Genomic DNA, 20,558 nt, shown 5'->3' with positions numbered 1-20,558 from the left:
GGATCATGTTCTGCTGGTCCAAGACCTGCTTGAGGGGTCAAAGTTTCATTGGCCTTGTCATCCTCATTGGGAGGTTGGTAACAGATACCTATCATAAGATCCCCCTTGGTGACAATCCCTCTAATATTGATCCAAAGGTATTCAATAGAACTTTTGTGGTCTCCATAGCTCACCTCTCTATGCTCAAATTTCTTTTACATAAAGTGCAACTCCACCTCCTCTTCTTCCCTTTCCTGTCTTTCTGAAAGAGTTTGTAGCCATCCATTGTGGTCTTCCAGTCATGTAAGTTTTCCTATCAAGTTTCCGTGACATCATAACTCTCAGACTGGGCACAGAGCTTCAGTTCCTCTTGTTTGTTGCCCAGACTACATGCATCGGTATACATGCACTTGAGGTTGTATGTTGGGGATCATTCCTTACTACTCTGGAAGGTGCGTCTGCACAGAAGGAAATTCTCAAATGTCAGTTGCAAGGAGATGCTGCTTAGAAATGAAACATAAATGTCTACAAAAGGCCCCAGTTTCACTTGGCCATCAGACAAAGGTTCAGGTGATGCATATGAAGTGGAGTGATACCAATTCTCTGATCAAGACCAAAAGGCCCAGCTATATTGGGGATCGATAGTGCACGTACACATATAGCCTACTGTCAGACTTTCCTGAACCCTGTTCCCGTGGAGGAACAGAATCAAGCCATCTGTGCTGGTCATGTTTGTGTGAATGCTGTGCATTTATGTAGGTGCTGGTAAAGCACTGTGCAGGCAGCCGTGTTCATGCAGCGGGTGTGTACGTGTGGCAGGCTGTGTTTAGCAGGGTGTGCATGTGTTGTGTGTCCATTCCTATTGGGGACCATGTGCTCAGCCTCGCTGCTGGCTGGAGTCAGGGAACAGAGAGCCACAGCAGCCTCGCCTCTGCCAGGCTACCCAATCCAGCAAGCTCTAACATGGGATATATGAATCTTCAGACTGATCTCATGCGTAATACTGGTAAGAAAAAGGGGATTTTTCTACTGCAGGTGAACCTGATACTTAGCAGGGGTGGATGTGTCCTTGAGCAATGAATTAGTGGTCTGGTTGAGCTTTCTGTTTTACTTCCTGTTTACTTGTTTGCCTACTTGCTATTTTCATTCACTTAGAGGCAAAATAATTTATTTATTGCTGACTGGACAACACTTCAGCAAAATAAACATTTGAATGTAAGAAGTTTTAGTTTTCATTGGAGTCTTGTAACAGGAATATAGATTTTCAGGAATCAATCTTTTTCCCTGTTACACCCTAAAATACTCAGAGTCATTAAACAGCGAAGATTACTGCTGGGATAAGTACAGCACATCTTTACGTTTATCACAGAGAGCAGTGCTGGGTGGCCAGACTACAACAATCAAATTGCTCCAATATGACTACGTATTATCCATCGAAATTACAAAAAACAATCAACCAACCAAACAAAACCTGTTTGCTTTCAGGAGAGCTAAATAGATTAAGAAGCTTCTGAGAGGAATTCATACCTACCATCACCTACTCCATGAAAGAAGAGAGTATTTAGCTGGAACGTGGAGGATATAAACTCAAATCCTTTATTTGTCTGAGGAAACGTGGGTTCATGTTGCACATAAACCTTCTCTAATGCCCATACTATACGGTATTTTGGGATTTCTCAGGCTTGATAGCATGGAACTGACTATAAATTGCACAAACCAAAAAGCAAGAGAAATTCTGTGGAGGCTAATTGTATTTTGCTGTGTTATTTTTCAAGTCAGTTCCCTGTCCCAGTTCATTTTGTGAAGCTGTTCACACACTCATGGGCGTAGCACAAAGGTACCACAGAGGAGATATGAAAGTAAGGAATGGCTAAAAACTAGATGAAATGGGGGTGCTTAAGTCACATTGATGAGATGTGTAACTACATTAAATCTAAATATTGAATCTGTAGCTACTGGTGTCAGTGGCTTTTTATTTAGCATTCTGGCTTTTGTTAATCATATTCTTGTTTTTGTTTTTTTTTTTTTTTTCACTAGTTCTGGACATAAAACAACAAGGACAGGGAATTAAAATAACTTTTAAGGTGGCTAGAAGTTAGTATCTGCCAAGGTCATTACAAGACCCTGTGAATTCAACCCTTCAAGGTTTTTAGTTGGATCAAATGAAAGGTCATAATGTTAGATTAGTCTAATATCAAAAGATCCAGGTTGCTTTCAGTATTAATTCACTTTTTTTTTGTGTGGTCAATGAACTATGTTGTACAAATAAACATTGCAGAAAGCTTCACACATAACTGTACAGAACAGACTATTCAGAAATGAATGAACAATGTTTGTAAGAAAGAAGATAGGGAATTCTTACACTGGATTTAAGATTTAGCTGAACATAGAAAAATCATAGTGTGTATCTCTTGTAATGGAATTGGGACTTGCCTATTCTGTAAATTGTCTGTGTTTGAGAATATTTAAATAAAACTAAATTTGCAATATGTTAGTGATGCAAATAATGACATGCATATTATACTATCCATATAGACAGCGTGAGTAAAACTGTATATATTAGCACCCACAATATTTTTGTTTGGAAGACAAGGTTTCAATGTATCTTAATCCCCATTCTAATTTTGACTCTTATATCTCTTTGATTAGAGTGTCTGATTTCATCATACTGTGACTCAGTTTTTAGTTCCTCTAACTCCGTTTCCTGTCTTTAAAATTGTAAAGATAAAATATTGACCTATATATAATTTCTACTGTAATCTTCATGTAGAAATTATGATAAGAAGTAGTATTATTTTAGTCAAAATAGGATTTCAGTTACCATGAACATTTCCCTGACAGCTCAAGGAAGGAAAGTTCTGTTATTATTTTTCACAATAGCTTTCAGGAAAGGAAAAGAGTAGTGCTTTGTGGAGGATACTGAGTCACTGAGTGAGATTTTACTTGATGACTTTGTGAAAATTAGTCAGGAGTAATTAGTTGAGAAGATCTTATCTGGAGTTATCAACAGATGGTTAGAGAAAAATGACATAAATGAATTAAAAAAAAAATATTGGTCTGCTCAATTCTAAAAGAGAAACTCATTTTTATTATTTTTGCAAGGTAGTCTTGGTCCCTTTTATGTCATACGTTGTTGTCTAGCTCTTTCAAAAAGTTAAAATTCTTGTACAAGTTTTGTTCTATTTCTTCATACCAGTATTTTTGTATGATTCAGTAAGACAATTATTACGTAAGTATGAAAGAAACTCTTTTTCCATAAATTTAAACTGTTCTGGATTCAGCAAAATTATGTTTTGTATTTCTCCTACTGTACTAAAAAATAGATAAAGCTATATCTTAAAATATGACCTAGTTCAATTGACATTATAGGGATCTATATTAATAAATGTTATTTTTGCAGGAAATGTCTTCCTAATCCAAATTTATTTAAGAGGTAAACTGAATGGGGTGTCCTATTGTCCCATGGCTGAAGAAGTTTCTCCTAAATATGAGAAAAAATGTCAACAAGATGGAAAGGCAAGGCAAAAATAGCTGCAAAGGTAGTCTCAAATTCTGTCTTAAAGTACACAGCATCAGATGCCCTTCCCAGTGGTTTTGTCCAGGAGACCAGTCTTTCAATATCTGCCAGAGACCTGGTTGTACCATGTCATGGTTTCTTCTTGGGCCTCATGCCCGAGTTCTCTTTGCTTGTTGATACATGTAGCTAAGAATTGCAAGAATACTACTATATTAAGAAGGGAATATTGCAATTATGTCCTCTTTCCTGTCACTGTTTCCAAGTTGTACAGGTCTGACTCATGACTTCCAGTACTTTTTCTCTTAAATTGTTATAATTTTATTTTTTTCCTTCTTGTTTGCCCTTACTTCTCTCTCTTTGTTGTCCTGTACCTCAAATCAGGGCTTTGACTATTCCACATATAATTTCTTGCCAGATACTTGTGTTTGGACTCCTAGCCCCTCTTCTGAGGACATGACTCCAAAACTATGATAAAGCTCTGTCAGAATCCTTACAGTGTAAATCAGCCAATTTTTCAGAAACCTCATGCTGTCCAGTCACACAATCTTTTCTTATTATCTGTAGCCTTTATTTTTGGTTACAAAATGGGTGAGTGAAACTATTTCTAGTAAGAGAGGAATAAAATATTTATTATGCATTGCTTGCTTTTTTCAAGAAGTAATCAACTTCATCATGATAATTTGTGTTTGAGGGAATGAGGAAATTTTTAGGAGTCTGTTGTTTCTTTACCATTTGCTGGGACTACAGTGCTGTCAGGAAGTGCCATCATGCTCATCATTGTACAAATGGATAGTAAAAACATGTCACTGTCCAAAGTAGCCTGGAGTCTGACTATTACCCAGGAAAAAGTGTTACACAGTACACGAGTAAACAGTCTTTCACCGTCAGAAGTGATGGTATTTGTTCGCTTATTTCTTTCTATATCTAACACCAGCCTATTTCGAAGCCCGTCCATATATGCAACCACTTGTTGTTAACAGAATTTCATCATATAGCTTTAAATATTTATATTTATATGTAAGGATTCATATATTTCCATAGAGATGTTTATGAAAGTCATCTATACCTACAGTCCTCAAAGAGTGTTCGTGATAGCATATTTAATAATTGAAGACAAAAGATCATAGCTCAGTTAGAAAGTATCACTAATCAAGCAATTCCTAGCCATCGGCAAGGTAGGAAGTAATGTAGCTTGATGCTGGAAGGACAGCCTCTGAAAATTAAACAGTCTCTCAGTGCTTGGTATTAAAAGTGCTATATAAACGAGTAAAATGTAATGCAATATAATTAGGGCAAAGCTGAGGTCAAGCATCCTTTAAATTGAGATTAAGCATATTATTCATGACAGTGTAGACATCATTAGACATGTATAATGTCTATGAAGAGCAATCTGTGTAAGAGGATATCGGTAATTGAGCTTGAGATCACCAGCCAGCCAATTCAGACTTCTCTTCTGATGCATAAGCTATATAAATCTTCAGAAACATTATTTTGTGCTAGAACTGGGAACATAAACCTATGCAATAGCAAGTCAGGGACACAAATCTCTATGCTAACACAATAATGCATTTGTTATTATTTTGCAATTGATAAATGACACACACAACATGAACAGAAAAGTGGGAGGTAAAAGTTGGAAGGTAAAGAAATAAAGGTAAGAAAGAAGAGGGTGGGAGGAAAGAAAATAAAGATGAATGCCTTTCCCAGATACTATAAAACCCAAGTCAACAATTTCAGGATGAAAGATGAGAGAAGGAAGTATAATGAGAATAAAGGTGAAAAAATATGGTAAAATTCAGTACAGTTAACTGATGCAAATTAGGCAGTCAGGTTCTGTTGTAGTATTATCACCAGATGCTATGAAAGTTTAATATTTTATGTAAAATGATAAATATACCTTTGAGAATAAATGACGTCTGAGATTTTTTGTCCAAAAGAAACTAGACTCAACCTTTTTTGACTATGATAGTGTCACTTTGCTCATAGGCAAGTTTTGTTGTAGAAGTCTTGTTAATTTGTTGACAGGGTGCTTACAAAGGGGCAAAGGAGTCTATACAGATTCATAAATATTTTTTTTTTTTTAAAATATAATATTTAATATAAAAATAATGGAAGGCATTGGAACTGCACAGGAGTTAGTTAGATTTAAAATGACAGAAACAATACTAAAGTCTTCCTTTAATTTTCAACATGCATTTCATTGTTTTTTTCTTCTCTGTTCCTTTTCTGTGTCTGTTCTCTTAATTAATATCTAAGTGAATAATTGAAATTGAGTCAGTTTTCAAGTAGCTTTGGAAATACAAAGATGAGGTTGCCTGAAACATCATCAACACAATCTAATTGAAATCCAGTTGCATCTAACTCATGGATATACATAAAACTGTATAACTATTTACTTATGTTTCCATGCTGTAAGTGTATTGCATCAGCTGGATACAATATGATAGAGCACACAACAAAACGTATCAATGGATGCACTACAAAAACCTACATGGTTACGTGACTCAGTTTACAAAAGCAGACAGATCGAGGAGGAGTTATAGGGCTACTCTTGCAGAACTGTGGGTAAGCTATGTAGCAAACCGCTCTTTCTCAGTGAAGACTCTGGAAATAGGCATATAGCTCTACCACGCAATACACGGGAAAAAAGGCAGAGCAATGGTAGTAGCATCTGCCATAAAAATGAAATCTCGGCATTTATCTAATTACCCAACCAAACAGCCCTCTTTCCAGCCAAGATGCATCTATAGAATCATAGAATCATAGAATTGCCTAGGTTGGAAGGGGCCTTTCAGATCATCAAGTCCAACCATCAACCTAACACTGACAAAACCATCACTAAACCATATCTCTGAGCACTACATCTACCTGTCTTTCAAATACCTCCAGGGATGGTGACTCAACCACTGCCCTGGGCAGCCTGTTCCAAGGCTTAATAACCCTTTCGGTGTAAAAATTTTTCCTAATATCCAGTCTAAACCTCCCCTGGTGCAACTTGAGGCTGTTTCCTCTTGTCCTATCGCCTGTTACTTGGGAGAAGAGATCAACACCCACCTCTCTACACCCTCCTTTCAGGTAGTTGTAGAGGGTGATAAGGTCTCTCCTCAGGCTCCTTTTCTCCAGGCTAAACAATCCCAGCTCCCTCAACTGCTCCTCATAAGACTTATTCTCCAGGCTCCTCACCAGTTGCCCTTCTCTGGACCCGTTTCAGTACCTCAATGTCTTTCTTGTAGTGAGGGGCCCAAAACTGAACACAGTACTCGAGGTGGGGCCTCACCAGTGTCGAGTACAGAGGGACAATCACTTCCCTAGTCCTACGCACCACACTATTCCTGATACAGGCCAGGATGCTGTTGGTCTTCTTGGCCACCTGGGCACACTGCTGGCTCACATTCAGCTGGCTGTCAGCCAGCGCCCCCAGGTCCTTTTCTGCCGGGCAGCTCTCCAGCCACTCTTCCCCAAGCCTGTAGCATTGCATAGTGTTGTTGAGACCCAACCTGGCACTTGGGCTTGTTGAACCTCATACCATCAGCCTCAGTCCACCGATCCAGCCTATCCAGATCCCTCCGCAAAACCATCCTAAACTTGTGGGTTTTTTTGTTTGTTTGTTTTTTGTTTTGTTTTGTTTTGGTTGGTTGGTTGTTTTTTTCTCCCTACAGATTACTATTCCTTTGTTGGACTGTTAACAACTGCAATATATATATATTAATATATATATAGTATAGTGCTCCATTTATGTAATATTTTTGCATGGTCACTGAGATAATTTCTAATGTATAAACTATTTTTTTTAATCATTTGAATCTATCTATCTGTTATTTAAATCTATCATCCTAGATTCTGAATTTGAGATTAATCAAAGGGATTTTTGAAAGATGAAAGCGGTAGCACAATGTTTCATCCAAAACCAAAAGGAGAATCACCATAAATAAAAAAAACCCAACAGAACAATGAGAACAAAGCCTGTAAAAATTGCATTTAAATTAATTAATTTAACCTAGCTCGTGTGTATAAAAGCAATGAACCATAGATGAAAACATTTTATGTGTAAACAAAAGAAAGAAAAGTACCAGCTGCCTTGTTGCATGATTTGAGCAAGTCAGATTAGACTGTTAGTCTTTATTACCAAATATCAATTCAGTGTCCTTCTAGATGCAAATTACTTTATTCTTATTTCTGTGTAGTCATACTTGTATTACACAGCCGCATAGAACAATTTTCCATTTAACATGGAAAATCCATGTTAAATTAGAAGAATATGGTGATATGGGCATGTCTTCTGAGCTGAGTCAAAAAATACAGAAACACACAGACTTACGCACACATGTATAATATATATACATCAGGTGTGTGGATTATCATTTGTAAGCTCACTACTCTAGGAGTAAACTGTCCTCTGTTATGTGTTAGCTAACAGACAGACATCAATATATGGTAGAGGACATCTTTAAAGCTTACTCTAGCTTTCCTCATAGTATCTTGTTTATAGCTGTGTATCATTATTTAGATGCTTATGTTAAAAAGGAGATGCATTAATTATTGCACTAAGAGGAATGAAGTAACAGTGGGGTTTAACGAGTGTAAAAAGATTTGGTCTACTCTGTAGGCTGTAGTTTTTACATCTGACTATTTAACACAATGTTTACCCTGCATCTCTGAAATGCTTATCACTACTATTTAACACTTGTTAGTCTACTCAATCTTTTAAAAAAATTTACATATAATAATATTTAGCTCAGACATTTAAGTTGTAATGAGTCTGAAAATGGAGGGATGTGGACAATGAGGATATTAATAGCTTTATAACATAACTTGAGAAATAACTGAGACATTATTTCTAATTAATTTATTCCAGCCATACCATTAGTGCTTTTATAGTTGCAATTCTTCCTGAATTTCCTTTATAGGATATTTCTTTGGGTTTTGATATCTTGGCTATTCATCATTTCTTCTGGCTAAAATTTAATATGCAAGTAAATTTATGTACAAAATATCTATGCAGATGTAACTTTGCAGAACTTCTTCTAAAGCTTTATATATAATTTCTGTTTATAAGGACATGGGAGTTAATTTTTAATGTCTTTCATATGGTTTTTAATGGTCCTCTGTCATTTATTTGTTAAGAAAAAGGCAGCAGGGGAGCCATACATTCAAAAATACAAGAAATTGTTTCTTTTCTTCTTGTATCAAGATGTAAATAAATTAAGCTGTTGAAAAATATAATATAAATATAGTGAAGGGGAGTTGCAGCTAGCAACTCTAGGGCATAATTCTTCTACAGGATCTTTACCTATTTTCTGGCAATCTTGACACACAGAAAGTCAAGTTTTCAAGTTATTCTGCAAGAATAAGCATGACTGGTGTATTTTATAGCTGACTTGTGTTGGTAGCCTGTTTTCTTAAATATTTGAAAAAACTGTGGGAATCTGCTTCTCAAAGAGACTGAACATCAGGAGTTAATTTAACTCAGCAGATTCTTAAATTTCTTATGAGAAACTAACATCACAGATACAAAGACAAAAATGCTATTCAAGTACTGTGAGGCACAGATGATCTTGCTTCTGCCAATTAAAAATGTTTGATCATTAAGTCAAATAAAAAGCAGTAGCTACATACCAAAGAATATGAGCTATGTAGTTTCAATGTTGAACTAATAAAGTCCACAAATTTGTAAAGCAGAATGAATGCTATATCAGCAGTGTTCAAAATAATGATTCATATAATGTTTAAAATGAGAAATATTGACATTCGTTCTTTGATTGATTTTCTTTTTCCTCTGATCTTCAATATTTTTCAGTAGTTAGCACCTACAAATTGACTTCATTTGTATCTTCCAAAACAGGGTGTAAATTGTTAGTACATTTTAAAGAAAAAAATTTTATCTTGGATAAATGGAACAGTCTGGATTTTTTATTATATATTTTAAATCTAATTTGTCAGTGAGGAAGGTTATTCTAAGACTTGGTTATTCAAGATTTATACAAATATATCTGGTTCATCCTGAACAGAAGCAGAAAAAACTACTAAAATGAGAAGAACAACTAAGTGCAGACAGAAGAAAAACAACCCTAAAATATTACTTAACGTTTCAAGTCCCAAATACAGCCACTTTCAAGAATCCTGTCCTTAGTTTTAGTGTATGTAACACTGCTTATTTCAATTCCATAAAATTAAAAAAAAAGAAAAAAATCCAAGAAATCTATCAGAAGCTATGGACAGGTTTTCTTTTTTGCAGTTGTCTGACAAGACATGAAGGTTATTTAACCATATTCATAGCACCTGAAGAAGAGCACTACCACTACTTGTGTTGTTCAGTTAAACAATCAAAACCAGCACAAGGTTATTTTTGCTGCCTTGTCTGAGTAAAGAATTAGTGCCTGTAAGACAGGGTCCTGAAAACACGGTACAGGGAGTCCATGCTGAGGTTCTGTTGCAGCTACTACTAGTAAAGTTACAATGAGGGTCCACGTTTTAACTGTACTGTATATAATAGCAACAACTACCATGAGCTGCAGGTTGTCCCTAACGCAGCAGATTGTGATGTGGCTGGGACACGGTCTGAGACATGGACTGCCCCTTGCAGGTTGGACACCTGCTCATCTCTGTGCTGCCTGTGTCCCTGGTGCTGCTCGTGTCCTCAGTGGCATGGCAGTTATGCCTATTGGCCCAGGTACCTTCAGGATCACAGCTCTCAGACTACACATAATATGCAAAGTATATGCAGTAAATGCCAAATTCTGGTGCAAAGAATAGACTTAGAATTAACAAAATATCCACAAGAATGAAAGAGAGAGGAAAACCGGTATGATTTAGGGAGGGAACAGACAAATGAGCTAATTTATCCACTGGTAAACTTCTTTAAGCCCAGAGAAAATCTTTTAACAGATATTAATTGTTTCCACTTTTATATTTTTTTGCATAATCTGGAAAATAATCGTCAATATGTTCAGGATTACTAAAAAAGTAATGCTAGGTTTACTGATTAGGTACCCATCTGGATTAAAGATAGCTGCAGTAGATGTTAATCTCTTCTAATTGCTCTGTTCCCAATGCTAATTATTTTACATTAAATAATTAATTTTTATATGTACAGTGTCTTTGAAATATTGTATTTCTATTATTAGTGTTGTTATTGATAGACACAAAACACTTCTTTTGGAGGTCAGTACCTTAGAAATCCTAAACTGCAATTTTGAGTGTTTATAAGGAATGTAACTTCATTTTTCTGATTTGCTAGACTTCATCAAAATTTTTCAGACTATTTTAATTTTAGCAAAGTGTAAATTAGAAGAAGAGTTTCCTAGAAACAGCTCTAAATTATAAAATCGGATATTAACATACAATGTATATGTATAATTTAATGTTAATATATAACTAATTAACTAAATATATGGAATTATTTTGTTAATGGATCCAGCATGGTATGTTTATTAATCAGTTCCATTCTAGTAATGCTCTTCTAGTAATTATTGTTCTATATCATTTAGTATTATTTTTATAATAATACACAAAATTTGTTTATCTTAGTCTTTCCAAGTTAATATGAAGTGAAAAATTAGATTCTAAATTGATAGATTCTTGAATATTATGACTAAGATTGCCCTATTAGAGCAGAACAAATAGGGCCAATGGAGTTCTTGAGACTCACCTTACAGAGTACTTCTATAAACATTTTCCTTGGTAATCCAGTTAATCAGCAAATATAAATTCTGTCATCTTAAAACAAAGAGTGAGTATGAAGACATTCTGTGCTCTGTGTGTAATGCAGGTAGTTGATGTGTCTTGCAGGCTAAGGATATCTTTCTGTTACTTTTTGGCTCCTTTTTTTTTTTCTTTCTCATCTTTTCTCCGGGAGAAAAAAAAAAGAATTTCAATTTTTTCTTTTTTTTTAATTGAATTTTTCACTACCCACATTCTGTCCATTTTAGAGAACTCTGAACCAAGCATTCTTGAGATAAAAATAAAGACTGACTTTCTTATGTTTGCCTGACTTGCATTTTATCTTTCACAGCAATGATTTGCCAATTAATTTCTGATGTGTAAACCTTTGTACTTTATGTGGAGGTGGAGGATAATGGAGGTTAGTAAGAACGAAAAACATAAGGCCGGAACTAGATCTCTTCAAAACTATGATGTAGAATTGCTATTGACTCTGAATTGGACTAGTTGTTTGACTAATCAGCAAAACCTGTTTTGCATTTATGTTTATGTTGCAGCTCTCCAAATAAAGGGGACTTCAATATATAAAGAGAGGGTAACAGAAAGACTGAGAGAAACTTTATACCAAGGCCTCTAGTGACAGGATAAAGGCCAATGGGTTTAAACTGAAAGAGGGTAGATTTAAATTGCCTGTAAGGAAGACATTTTTTATGGTGGGGGGTGTGAGACACTGGACCAGAATACCGAGAGAAGTTGTGGATGCCCCATCATTGGAAATGTTAAAGGTCAGGTTGGATGGGGCTTTGAGCAACCTGATCTGGTGAAAGATGTCCCTGCTCATTGCAGGAGGGTTTGACTAGATGATCTTTAAAGGTCCCTTCCAGCCCAAACCATTATATGTTTCTATGTTTCTACAATTCCATGTTTCTACGATTCTATGGTTCTATGATTCTATTAAGAAATGAAAGCTACTGTCATATTTTACCATGGGGGATGTTACCCCAACTTCCTCAGCAAACCTACTAGTCACTAGTTGTTTCATTGTCTTACAATGGCACTGTTCTTGCCTGTAAAATGATATTCACCTAATTTTATTCAGCTTTGTAGATTAAATTTTGAAAAATAGTGAGACGTCCCTAACTAAGATGTCTTTCTCATTGAATCTATAAGATATTGGGAAAATCTGCCACCATAGAAAACAAAAGTTACAACCGAGTGAATTCATAAGGCACTCCATTGCATAAACTCAAGTTTTCTTCACACAAAAGAATTAATTTTTTATCTCTATAATAATACTAAAATGGATCAAAAGTGGATCAAGATAAAGGGTGTTTATTTCACTTTAATCAAAACATAATCAAAGGCTATTGGGTAAAAATCAGGGAGAAGGCCAACAAGGCAGCTATCATGGTGGGAGTCTGTTATAGGCCACCCAACCAGAATAAAAGGATGGGTGAAATAGTCTGTAAGCAGCTGGTAGAAGTCTTACAATATTTAGCCCTTCTTCTCATGTGGGACTTCAACTTACCAGATGTCTGTGGGAAATACAATACAGTGGAGAGGAAACAGTCTAGGAGATTCCTGGAATGTGTGGAAGATTACTTCCTGATGCAGCTGGTGAGGGAGTCAACTAGGGAAGGCGCCCCACTGGACCTGTTATTCACCAGCAGAGAAGGACTTGTGGGCGATGTGATGGTTGGAGGCTGTCTTGGGCATAAGAATTATGAAATGATAGAGTTTTTAATTTTTGGAGAAGTAAGGAGGGGGCTAAGCAGAACTGCTACCTTGAACTTCTGGATGATGGACTTTGGCCTGTTTAGAAGCCTGGTTGACAGAGTCCCTTGGGAGGCAGTCCTGAAGGGCAAAGGAGTCCAGGAAGGCTGGACGTTCTTCAAGAAGGAAATAGTATAGGTGCAGGAGCAGGCCATCCCTATGTGCTGAAAGATGAAGAAGACCAGCCTGGCCGAAGAGAGAGCTTCGGCTGGAACTCAGGAAAAAAAAGGAGAGTTTATGACCTTTGGAAGAAGGGGCTTGCCACTCAGGAGGACTACAAGGATGTCATGAGGTTATGCAGGTATAAACTTAGAAGGGCCAAAGCCCAACTAGAACTTAATCTGGCTACTGCTGTAAAAGACAATTAAAAATGTTTCTATAAATACATTCACAACCAAAGGAGGGTTAAGGACAATCTCCATCCTTTATTGAATGCAGAGGGAACATACTGACCAAGGATAAGGAAAAGGCTCAGGTACTTAATGCCTTCTTTGCCTCAGTTTTTAACAGTAGGACCAGTTGTTCTCTGGGTACTCAGCCCCCTGAGCTGGATAACAGGCATGGGGAGGAGAATGAAGCTCGCATAATCCAAGGGGAAATGGTTAGTGACCTGCTACATTACTTAGACACACACAAGTCTATGGAGCCAGATTGGATCCACCCAAGGGTATGGAGGGAGCTGGCAGAAGTGCTCACTGAGCCACTTTCAATCATTTATCAACCGTCCTGGCTAACTGAGGAGATCACAATTGACTGGAGGTTAGTGAAAGTGATGCCCATCTACAAGAAGGACCAGAAGGAGGATCTTCAGGGCCTGCCTGACAGCTTCTAAGCAACTAAGCCAGATGATTTCAGGGGAAGTATGCCAAATAACATCACATATAAGTCTGTGTCTTATAACTAACAGATGCTGACAGTTCATCGTTTTTGTCCAATTTTTATTAAAATTAATGAGGGTCTTTCTATGGACTTTACAGAGTTGTGGATCTGACCAATGTCTGGTTAAAATGAACAGAGAAATTTCTATTCCTGCCATTAATTGTTACAAATAGTAACGAAAGTAAGAAACAAGTGTTCTTACTGGACATATTTAAACAAATTTAAAAAAATAATAATTCATAAAATGATTTCCACAAATTCTTTTAACATAAACTGATAATGCAATGTAAATTATCAGAAAGGTCAGGGCCCGTGAAGACATCCAACAGCACACAATGGTGAACGTTAGATTTGTTAGCGTGCTGTTACAATAGCTTTTTGCTATCAGTTCACTGTTCCATTTCTCTTGGCTTTTTTCAGTAATGATGATCGTGATGGTGACAATTATACATAACAGAAGCCTTAGTTACAGATAATGACAGTGAAGCCCTCTGATTTTTATTTTTTCTTTTCCATTTTTTATTTTCATGTGAAACTATTATTTCTTGTCAGCTTTTTTCTTTAGCCTGTCACCATTTTTGTGCTGTCTGAGCTGCAGACAGGACTCCAGCATTGCTGTTCCAAAGGTGCCCTTCCTTCCCTCTTAAATTTGTCAATTTCGACAAATTGGTCCATCTCACTCTCCACCCCCCACTGCAAAAACTCAAACGTTGCTTCTGCCAGGCGTGGTATCATGCCTGCTAGGCATTGCCAGGTCCCTCAGTGCCTTGGTCTGCAGTGACTCCCCACAGTTCCTCATGTGTTCAATGGGAGAGAATATTTTCTACAGAAAAGATTTATAATGTACATCGTGTGATTAAATAAAGGACCCACAAAAGGGCTAAGAGTCTCACATGAGTGAGGAGCCCGCTTCTATTGATGCACTGCAAAGAAAATATTTGGTATGAATGCACAGCACAACCTTTGCACCTGTGTTAGTAAACTACAGGAGATCGTTTATCTCTGAACTGAACGCATATGCTTTAATCTGGGTTATAACAAAGGGCTTGATACCAGAGCGAGACTTGTAAGGCAATCTTAATTAATGTTCTTAAATAAGATTAGAATTTTAGTTAATAAAGGTATCATTTAAACAACCCAGCATTCCAGAAACCTAGCAAAGAGATGGAAACAGATATGTCCGATATAAGAATTCAAAACATTTTGCAAGTTTTTTTGAAATGCTCTTCATGTCAGCACAAATCTGAGACTTTTACAGTCATGGGTTTAATGTTTTATGACTCATGCAAAATATGGTGGTTTTAGCAAGTCTGTGCTCTCTAGCACCATACTTTGGTTGCTAGCTTAGTACAGTATTAGTAATCTGTGCCTGTAGTAGTAGCAGAAAAAACAGTGGTTTTTGTCCTTACGATGTCATCAGAAAAAAATTGTTTTCAGAGTAAAAATCCTGCAACAATCCTGCTCATGCATCTATAGCCATAAGCAAAATTCAGTCCTTAGTAGTAGACTTAGTATTTTGTATCAGGCTGTACTACAAAACCGTAGCATGGAATGCTTTTCCAATGAAAATAAGTCCATAAGAGTTACAAAAATAAGTCTGGTTTTATTTATCTATCTCTGCTTTATTACTTAAAGGAAACAGCAAACACAAACACTGGAGCAGGTTGCCCAGAGCAGTTGTGGACTCTCCATCCTTGGAAATATTTGAAACCCAGACTGAGCAACTCACTTTAGCTGATCCTGCCTGCTCTGAGCATGGGAATGGACTTGATGATCTCCAGAGCTGTCTTCCCACCTCGATGATTTTATTAAGAGTGTATGACTGGTAATTCATTGTTAAGCAAGTCAGTGAAATGGTATGATATATGTTTTTGCCAGATCATCAATGCAGTGTTTGAGATAATATGACCTTTGTGTACCTTTACCTTCCCTTCTTGTTTGCTATTGGTATTTCTACATGAAATAACAGCCATATGCTTGCATCCTACCACATTTTTCTTGATCGCCTTAATATTCCTTTACTTCTTTCTCTGGTTTAGATTACTAACCTTTAAGACTGTGTCTATTATTTTTACAAGCATCGTACTAGTTAAATATGTGCTATATTTTACAGGTGGAGAAGAAAGACAGAGAATTAATTTATCTCTTTTTTGGTTCAGACTATTAATGCTAGGTCCTGACTGGAGGACGCCTCACCTATCACAGCAGCGCTATGTTTGTGAAATTTGCTGGGTTAAGCAGTCCTATGGAAAGCAGACAGGGGAATCACACTGCATGTACTGCTCATGGTGCTTAGGGAGACTCTTGATCAGGAGTGCAATGGCCATAACCTGTGTTTCTGAAAGATGCCTATGTCTATTTAACCTACATTTAGTGCTTTCTCAGACTCTAAACAGTCTGAAATTATAAACATAAAAAAAAATATAAAAGGGTTAATTTATAAGTAGAAAAGTACAAATACAAAAATTACATTACTTTACAGTGTGTTTATATAAAATTATATCAGGTTGATAAATAGGCTTCAGGAAACTGCTAGAAAGGTCATACAAGTTCCAGGAACCCTGTTAATATTTTAACCGAAAGAAGTTTAAGCAGTAACTTGATCATGATCTTTACTTGCTTTTAACAGAAAAGAAGATACCTTCGCTCACTACAACACAGGATAAGCTGCTATCGAACATCTGAAGCTAGAAGAATTCAGGCTGCATATAAGGTAAATATTTTTAGCAGTGGAATGCCAGGGAGCAGTGAGGGCCAGCTGCTCCCAAAGGGATGGGAATCCAGGAGCCAAGGCTGACCGTGCACAGGCTGCATCCTTGCTGATGGGGAACAGTCCTGCAAGGACTGAACACAGGGGCAGAGCTGAGGACAGGCAGTAGAGTCCATTGACATGACAAGCGATCAACCAGGTCCAGACGCCCTCTAAGAACTCAGCTGTGAGCAAAAGGAGAATGGATCAGGGATAGATGAGAATTAGACTAATTTTTAATGCAACAGTATGCAATTGATTCAGTCTATAAATGGTAAAATCTTTTGTTTCCTGTCTTACTGATCATGCATTAGATAAATTCAAAAGCGTTTGTTGGTTTGTTGAAATGCAATCTTTGCACTGGAAAAACAATTTTCTCAGCCAAGTGAAGTTGAGATAATACAGATGTTTCATATGTTTTCTTTGACTTTGAAAAAAAAAATGCAGAAAATAAAACACCCTTCTGACAACATCAAAAGGCATGGGGACATTGTAGTCATGCTTGGTTTTGCCCTAGGGTTTGTTTTTCATAAACCTTTATTATGACATTGCAAGTTTATAATAGTTTTATAATTCTTGCATAAGAGACTCTATTAAGGTCTACAATTTATAGTGATCCTTCATGTTCATCTTCATTCTTTATTTTCTTTTTGTAATGAGCTTAGGATAATTAGAAAGAATGAGGGTGGGTGAGATATTCTTAGTCAGTGCTTTTACTGATACATTCTAATGCAAGCTCCAAATAGCTGTATTTTATTTAAAGAAAAAATTAATCAAAATCCAGATCATACTTAGTTCACATTGCATGTGAAATCAAATGCCTGTAATTCTCTATGCTTTAATTTCAAATATTCCTTCAATCTCTTTTTTTTAGGTATCCAAATGCAAATTTTTGCTAGTCAATGCTAATTTATGACCAACATATATGGTAGATTTATGTGTGTGTGTGTGATGAGTACATTTTTCCACCTACTCCTTAGTGTGTTTCCTTCACACTATCATCTCTATTCAATATTTCTTTGTAATCTCCTCCCAGCCACTCTGTATGTTTTTTCCTTGTTCTATTCACGCTATCAGGAACAGTTCAAGAATTTCTTCCAAGTGCTAGGTAATCAGAATTCATACCTAAGCACAGGTCTTTTAAATGTGCCTGTCAATGTTTTATCTGACAGGTTTCTGCTTAGCCTTCAAATACCAATTCTGATTTTGATACTGTCTGGATTTTCTTGAAATGTTATGCTCAGCTATACCCATACAATCTAATTTATATATTTGGTTTTGACTGTGCTTCTGAAATGAATCTATTACTGTCAACGTTATTGCTACATAAGGAACACATTAATGTAGAATTGGAATTCTCTTTTCCAGGGGTGTAACTGCAATCAATCCATGGATGTGTTTCAGAGGCCTTAATCAGATGCTCAGAACCTCAACCGTTAAACAAGACACACTATGTGATGTCATATCTGATATCAAATAAGTGTTATGACTTCAAATCTCTGCTTATTGCCTGATTTGTGTGCCAGTCTGCAAGAATTTTCAGCTTGTCAGAACTTGTACTGCATAAGATGCTGAACTGCATGACATTTTCTATTAATTTCCAGCACAGTACATCCTGCTTGTATGCAGTCCCTTATTATAGGAATTTAAGGGTTGTTTTTCAATTATTTAAAGGACATATGTGCAAACCAAGAACAGGCTTAAAAGAAACAGTACTGTCTTCCAGTTTAACAGACCTGCTGCTTTACTGTCTAAAGAGCTTGTCTTGCTAAGGTCATAGGTTGCCTTCAGTTGCCTCCCTGATATCCTGCCTTCCTGTAGGGTCAGAAGCATGGCACTTAACTCTTCTGTACTTCGTTGTCACAGGAAAAAAAGAGACACAGGAGACACTCACTGTAATACATGCCATAAGTTTTAAAGCTCTCATGGAACTTCATAACAATTCTATGCTTTCTTTGTGATTAGATGCGACCTAGTAATCTAATGAAGAATGTGAATGAAAAATTGGTACCTCTAGTGTCTTATTTGTCTTCTAGCCATTAGCTAAGTGTTTTTGTCAAGTAGCCCAGCTTTATAGATCTTACTATTTACATAATTTGTCAAGGAAGACTAGAAAGATATAGTATTGGGAGAGACATATATAAAAAAGAACTGGAAATGAGGATAACTGGTTGGACAAGAGGCTGATATGACTTGGCCTCCCCTACTTCTAGTGGGGATACATGTGATATTTCTGGGAAGAGTCAGATTTAATTCCATTCACCAACCACTGGACAGTGCATGTGTAGAAATTCCATTGAGCATTTCTGGGAAACGTTGGTTTTACTGTGATGCCAGGCAATGACTGCTTGGTTTAAAGACTAAATAAACTTTTTTTTTTTTTGAGTTCTCTGGATTTATGTCAACATCTTGTAAGAATTTGATTGTCACGGCATGATATGTGCATAAAATATATTCAATAGGATTTCCAAGTTTTACGGCAGTCATCACCAGAATTTCTGATATATGAAGCGTTACTGGGGACAGATGACCTCTTCTGGTATCCTACTAAGAAAATTTCATTGCAAGGCAGCTCTGTATATAGCAGAGAGAGATAAATGTAGCAAGGTACATTTAGAGAACCTAAATTTAGGAAAGGCATTTATCTAGTTAGGCAAGAGCTTATTGCATTTTTCAGTTTGCTTTTCTGTGATATTCTTTTCTCTACATCATTCAGGACATATTCTCTACCTATAATTTTTTTTTGACTGGAAAATGGCCAGTCAAAAATGTTTTAGTGCCAAAGTATTTAATATTTGTGTCAGGATATATAGTAGTAATGACAGGTTAGAATAAAATCTGAGAGTGGTCATTACACTCTGATGTCAGGGGAAAACCAAGAAAGATGACTGAGTTAATACTGTAAGGTAGGACTAAGAACTTCCTGCATGACATGTCCACAATCATAGCAATGGCACTCATTTATCTGGGATATCTTTGGAACAAAAAGTGCTGTATTTTGCATATAATTTAAAGTCATATATATTGCTTGTTATAAATGAAGATTCATTTGATTTCTTTTGGGAATAATGTGGCACAAACCAGCCTTAAACTAAAGATGAGAATATATTGAGAACAACTGAATTCACAGAAGAAAAACACTTGTTTTTTGTCTCTCTCTCTCTTTTTTTTTTTTTTTTAATCTGTGGAAGTACATGTATTATTGTACCAGTACATGTGTACTGGTATTCAAAGACCACTTCCTCCAAGCCCAGGATCGGTGCATCCCTAAGAGAAAGAAATTGTCTAAGGGATGCAGGAGACCTGCATGGTTGAGCAGGGAGCTTCTGAAAAAGCTCAAAAGGAAGAAGGAAGTTTACTGACCCCGTGGGAGGATTACAAGAATGCTGCAAAGCATGCAGGGATGGAACAAGGAAAGCCAAGGCCGCCTTGGAATTAAGCCAGCAAGGGATGTCAAGCTCCACAGGAAGGGCTTCTACAAGTATATTGCAAGCAAAAGGAAGACCAGAGAAGTTGTGGGCCACTGTTGAATGAGGCAGGAGCCATGGTGATGGAGGATGTGGAGAAGGCGGAGTTACTGAATGCCTTCTTTTGCTTCGGTCTTTACTGCTCGGCCCAGCCCTCAGGAGTCCCAGGCATTGGGGGAAGTAACAGAGAAAGAGAAGACGACTTCCCTTGGGTTGAGGACGATCAAGTGAGGGATCAGTTAGGTCAATTAGGTATTCACAAGTCCATGGGCCCCAATGGGATGCACCCGAGAGTGCTGAGGGAGCCGTCGGAAGTCATTGCTGGGCCGCTCTCCATCATCTTTGAAAGGTCCTGGAGAACAGGTGAGGTGCCTGAGGACTGGAGGAAAGCCAACATCACTCCAGTCTTCAAAAAAGGCAAGAAGGAGGAGCCGGGGAACTACAGACTGGTCAGCCTCACCTCCATCCCTGGAAAGATGATGGAACAGCTCGTTCTGGGTGTCATCTCAAGGCATGTGGAGGAAAAGAAAGCTAT

The sequence above is a fragment of the Rissa tridactyla genome, chromosome 2 (genome assembly GCF_028500815.1).
Source record: "Rissa tridactyla isolate bRisTri1 chromosome 2, bRisTri1.patW.cur.20221130, whole genome shotgun sequence".
Lineage (NCBI taxonomy): Eukaryota > Metazoa > Chordata > Aves > Charadriiformes > Laridae > Rissa > Rissa tridactyla.
The sequence above is the reverse complement of the archived record's forward strand: the minus strand, read 5'-3'. Positions refer to the sequence as shown.